The following is a 6,345-nucleotide window of genomic DNA, read 5'->3' as shown; positions in this document are numbered from 1 at the left end:
GGAAATTAATCCACATTCTAGTGGCTAGCATAGATGGATCTTAGAAGCCACTAACTACTTCACTAAATGGATTGAGGCCATCCCTACTAGGAAAGTTGATCACCATGTGGTCATGAAGTTTTTGACAGAAAACATTTTCACCAGGTTTGGTTGTCCACATAAATTGGGTACAGACAATGCAGTGGCCTACAGGGCAAAAGAATTGGTGGACATGTGTGACTCAATGAGCATTAAGCTAGTACATTCCACCTCATATTACCCTCAAGGTAATGGCCTAGCAGAATCATCCAATAAGAGCCTGATATGGATAATCAAGAAGCTGCTAGAAGACAATAAAAGGAACTGGGATTCCAAGCTGAAGTTCGCATTGCGGGCTGACATGATGACCACCAAGAAGTCCACAGGGAACTCTCCATTCAAGCTGGTATATGGCACTGAGGTTTTGTTCCCAATCCAGTTAACCCTCCCTGTGGCCAAGTTCTTGCAGGACGAGTAGAATGAGGAAAATGGCATGGCAAGGAGGATTAGTGACTTAGATGAAGTGCATCAAATCAGAGATCAATTGATTGAGAAAGCTGTAGCACATCAAAAGATAATCAAGGAATTTTTTGACAGAAGTGCAAAGATGGACAATTTTCAAATTGGAGACTTGGTTCTTAAGTGGGATGCACTGAAGGAAAAGAAGGGCAATCATGGGAATTTCGATGCTCTGTGGATTGGACCTTTTGTTATTGCTCAGGTCCAGGGGAACAACACTTTCATGATGCAAAGTATAGAAGGTGAAACAGTTTTTGATGGTCCAGTCAGTGTGTGGTTTCTAAAAGTTTATGTTGTTTAAGGCCTTTAGGCCTCAGCATTGTAAATATGTTCTTTTACAAAGTTTTAGTGTAGGCTTAATTAGACTCCATGCCCAATGGAACATTAGGAAATGTTGCTGATTTTTTTTTGTATGAAAGGCAGTGGTCTACAGTTCTTGAAACCTCACAGGGAGGATTTCATCCCCAGAAGGTGCCAGTGTTAGCCTTGCTATACAGCGCTGAGTTTCTAATGTCAGAGAAAAGCTTGGTCTGTTTGGTGGTGTCCAAAAGGGGGGCTCACATTTGCTCATTTTTTCCTTTCTTCTTTCATCCCGCTTACTCTCCATCACCTCTGTTTCCCTATTTGCCTCCTAAACCCAACAAGTAACCCCCTTTGACCTTAGCCCTGAGTGTAAAACCCCAAAGCACCCATAAAACCTCACCCATATTCCCTCAAGTGCTCATAAACCCCTCATCCCTTCTGTACCGTTGGTCACCACAGCCAATTCGATGGCTCCCATCTCATCCGATAAAGGCTACCCGCTCTACCACTCCCCACCGTCAGATCATCTCTGCCAAGAACTAACGATCTTCACTTTCATCGCGCCGCCAACTTAGTCAAGCATTAGCGTGCGATGAGAGCCATTTCTCTCTCTCATTTGCCACTACGTGTCGATTACTAAATGGAATCGCTCGACCTCAGGAATTTACCGCTTAGCACCCGAAAGCTGTGCGATGAAAACCATTACCACCCGACCAAACTACCCCGCCCGTTAAACGTCCATGTAGCTTCGTAGCTCAATGACCGTCTGATATGCCTGCTAAAGATCTAACAACACTAACACACCCCGCTCTCATCTCGACCGATAGCCTCCACCAAGCCATATCCACTATTCATTTCCTCGATCTGACGGTCACCTGTCTCTCTCATCCCAACTGTTCGTGTACCCATGCATCCCACGTCCTTGACCATTCTATTTGCCCGAAGAGGGAGATGATCAACTATGCTAATATCAGTCATAGTAAGACCCCCAACAACCATATTTAATAGAAAGCATGGCCAAGGGAGAAGAGGACACATCACGACTCTGTAATTGAATTTATCAGTCATGGACTCCACCAGTACGAGCACTCCAACCACCTAAAGGATAGCACAGCACCTGAACATATCAGATTCACCCACTGAATCAAGAGACCATGTTCAGAGACTCCATCAGGCAGTTAAATGCAGTTGGTGGTCAATTATGACCTCTCCATACCTGAACGGCCAAGTGGCCTAGAACTGTAAACTTATAAATATCCAGAAGAAAGATGTAATGAAGGTTGGCATTCGATGTAAGGTTCAACTTCTATAAATTGTAGACATTTTGTCACTTGCAGCATCTCATTTTCATTTTTAGGTAATACAAACTTCTTTTGCTATTAACTGCTCACCATCCATTTTCCTTTGTTCTGAGCTTGTGCTTGATATGCTTCGTTCTTAACCTCTTGATGTTTAGCACTGCATAACTATCATCTTATCTCTGTGTTAGAATCTCGAATGCATCACTGAATAGGTTTCTCAGGTTTCTTTCTATCTAATGCAGGAGAGCTATCATCTTGTCTTTGCATTAATAGATTAGATTTATAGGTTACTTTACTAGTTGTAGCCAGCCATCACATGGTATTGTGTATTTGCTGGTGTGGTTTATATTCTCCATATTCACCTTATATCTAAAACAGTGAGCATTGGTGGTCTAAAGCCTTGTAGTTTGAGGGTGTTCATGCATGTCTGGAGTGAAACAAAGTAGAAGTGGTTATCTGATTTGAACCAAACCATCATTCTTTCCATTAAACCTGCAACAATAGTTGAATTTATATGTTACCAGGCATCTCCGAGCTACAACTTAGGAGAGTTTCTTGGAATCCTAACACCACCTCATCAAATTCAACTTGGGGATCCTTAGCTTCTGCCATGACTCCATCAATAGCAAAATATTCATATACAAAATATTATTTCTTTTGTTTTATGATGGAACAAATGTAATGTATTTGGTTTGGATTAGATATACTCTCTTTTATATTTGGCAATTTGTAATTAAGTATGAATGAGAAACTTGATTTAGTTTGTAATTTTCTCATAAAGGTGGGGATTGTATAATAAAGAAGGGTTGGAATCTTTTGAAAGAAAGCCCTTTTTGTGAAATGTGAGTATATGTAATTAGCTAATATTATAGCTATCTATGTGAGAAGTTTGCAAAACTTCTCTTGTTTGCAATTCCCTATCTGTTTTCTAAGTTTCCTATGTTCTTCAATATTTGAATACTACGGTGTTGAATTGGAACTCATATCTTTATGCTCCAAATTATTTTAATTAGATATCTATTACTTGTTTTTCACCTAAATATCACCACTAATTTTTTACTATTCTCTGATTTCCAAAACTTGTCAAAGGAGTTGTTACTATCTTGATTTTGTTGATATTTCCTCATTGAACCTATGGTTTATATAAAACTGATTAGGTCAGACTCCATGCCAAATGGTCAAATTTCCTACCGTCCAACCAAACTTATCTTTTTATCCATTAATATGGCCATAGAACATATTACATACCTTATACCACTGTGACCTTGTGCTGTTGATTTTAGGGAGATATCCCTCTCTAGGTTGAAGGGTCAACTTTCAACCTAATAGAGGTTTAAGGTTACCTAAGATTTTTTTCCCATATCTAGGGTTTTCTCTAAGCAATAACATGCTCAAATCCCCTTCCTATATGTATTTCATTAATCAAAGAATAGATATGAAATACATATGCTTGCTCAAGCTTGAGCACACCCTGCAAGTGTATAATCTATCCCTCTGCTTGACTCACTGACTCTATCTAATACTTATCCAATTTTCAATCCCTTCAAGCCCCTATTTCCTTGCACTGTTCCATGAGGAAATTAGCCCCTATTATTTCAAAAATTCCCACTATTGAATTCCTCAATTCCTCTAGGTCCTTCCTTTGATTGCATGCACCACGTGTACACATGGGAATAGTTGACAAATAATAGTACACTACCTTGGAATATCAATCTCAAATGGGTAACTCAAATTCTCTACATGAAAAAATTATTCTGGGATAATTAATTAGTGAATTGGTCGATCATTGATTGTGGTTGAAATACCAATTCCACAACTTGACCTCTGCTAATTCTTCTAACAATTAGAACTAGTTTAGCTGACAATAACTTCAATTAACTAAAACAAGTTGCTACAAATTAGCAATCAATCATACTAAACTGAACTCAAGCTTCGCCAAGTCAAAATAGCTAAGTTAATTGAGTGAAAAGTTCCATGTCATGTTAGTTAACTAACTCCAAAATTTCTGCTGAAATAGAAATTCGAATTTTCTCTGGTTTGACCAAGGAAAAGTCAAACTAATATTTTCTTGCTACATTTTCAACAATAACTCCTTTTCCCTTGTAGACTTTACTTGATCTTAAAAAAGTGTTTTTCAAAATTCATACGCAAATCTTCCCACCACAAAGATGCGTATATACATGGTTCTTATAAACTATATCCACATACAACATTTTAAATTTGAAAAAATAAATAAAAAGCTATTTTTTCAGGTAGGGTTTATGGGTTTTACTGAAATCCCACCTACAAGAGCCCATATCCTAACTGAAATAACCAATTTGAGGTGGTATATATACACCCCTTGGGTAGGCCTAATGAATTTCATATGAGAGGTATTGATACTATACCCAAATTCCCCCAAATAAAGTCTACATTTTCCTGTGCCTCCTACACTCCCAGTGTATAGGAAACTCTTGTTTCCTTGTAGAGATGTTCAGTTCCCTTATCTAGAATTTCCTTGCACCTATTAGAGAGGAATTCTATGTCGGCTCAGGCTAGATATATTTGGAGGAAGGTTTCATCAGTACCTTTGGTTTGGATTAGGTTCTAGCTTTCCTGTACTTGTTGCTTTTCATTAATATAAAGGCTCATGTCTTGTTCTTGAAATATGTTGTCATCTTATGAATGTTATTTATGAGGATCTAACATATCTATATGCATGTAATTTGAATTATATTATCTGTCTATGTTTTTGTAATTGACTTGGATTTCTACACATCTGGGAGGAAGTATAGGGTCTAGACCCTATAGGATCTGCTCAAAACGTAGGATCCCTGGGTACGTCTCTTATCCATATTTTGTGAATTCGAATATTTGATATGCTTGCATGAGTGTTATTTGTTGTTTCCTTATTCTACACTATTGGGGCTTTGAACTCTGGCTCTTGGGAATATTTCTCACCAAGAAACCTCCTCTAATGTTTGATTCTATCTCGTAAAAGGAAACCTATAAAGAGGTCTGAAGGGAGATAGTTGTTGTAGAATGGGACAAACCAGAGATAGTCTGCGAAACAATTATGTCAGTTGTCTATGATGATACTACATATAGGGAGCATTCGACAAAGGCATTTCAGTCCAAAACCTTCTCTAAAGCTAGCTTGAGTTAGTGAAGGATGCATAGGTGCAGGAGAAATTTAGGAAGCTAGTGGAACATTGTGCTAATGAATCTGAAGTAGCTATTGCGCAAAGATATCTGCGCATTGTAAATCAGGTAGCCCACATGAAGAGGACAAGTAAGGAATTAAAATTTGGCATGAAGGTTGGAGAATATGAAATTTACAATATCATATTGGATTTTGGGTCTGATGTAAATATTTTTCCAAAGAGTACCTGGGAAATTATTGGAAAACCAAAGCTAACCTAGTCTCCCATTCATTTAATATTAGTTAATCAACATCTCATTTTCCCCATTGGTAGGCTGATAAGAGTGCCAGTAGATATTGATGGAGTTGCAAGTACTGCTGACTTTTAATTCATAGAGATTGTCTATGGCAATGATCCATACCCAACATTATTGGGAATTGATTCATAATTTCATAATCAAACGGTCATTAACTTGACGATGATACAAATGATTTTTGAAGGTGTGGACATTCAAGTGATAGTGTCCCTAGACCCATGGGAAGTAGAATGGTATACTGAATTAGCTTAAGTTGAGCTAAGTAGGGAAGAGTTGGAGAATATCTACAAGCTGATAAATCATCACCAAAGGTTTATGTGAACCCTACCATAGATGGAATATTGAGTTGGTGAGTATTGGGTCATGTGTCTCTAATCAAAATAAGCATTGGAAAACTATAAAAATCAACTACATGAGGTCATCACTTGGAGGTGCACACGCCTCACTAGAGTAGTGCACTAGATAGGGACTGAGGTGAATGATCCCATGAATATAAAGATTCTAGAGGTTGAAGGGGAGCTAGCATTAGGTGAACCAAAGTTGCAATCAGGTGAGTATGTGTAGCCTATCAACACCCAAAAAGTAAACATTGGGACAAAGGAGAATCTGAAAATGGTTTCCATGGGGAATTATTGGTATGATAAGATATTAGAGAAGGTTGCAGACTTGTTGTGCAAATATCAGTACTTGTTCCCCAATGCGTTGGAAGAAATGGAAAGGATGCTCATGAATTAAGCGAGATGAGGATTCCATTGAGGACCAATGT

This window comes from Pinus tabuliformis, chromosome 3_2 (genome assembly GCF_031772625.1).
Source record: "Pinus tabuliformis cultivar Carrire ecotype Pingquan chromosome 3_2, CPIR1, whole genome shotgun sequence".
NCBI lineage: Eukaryota > Viridiplantae > Streptophyta > Pinopsida > Pinales > Pinaceae > Pinus > Pinus tabuliformis.
Note: the sequence above shows the minus strand (reverse complement) of the source record.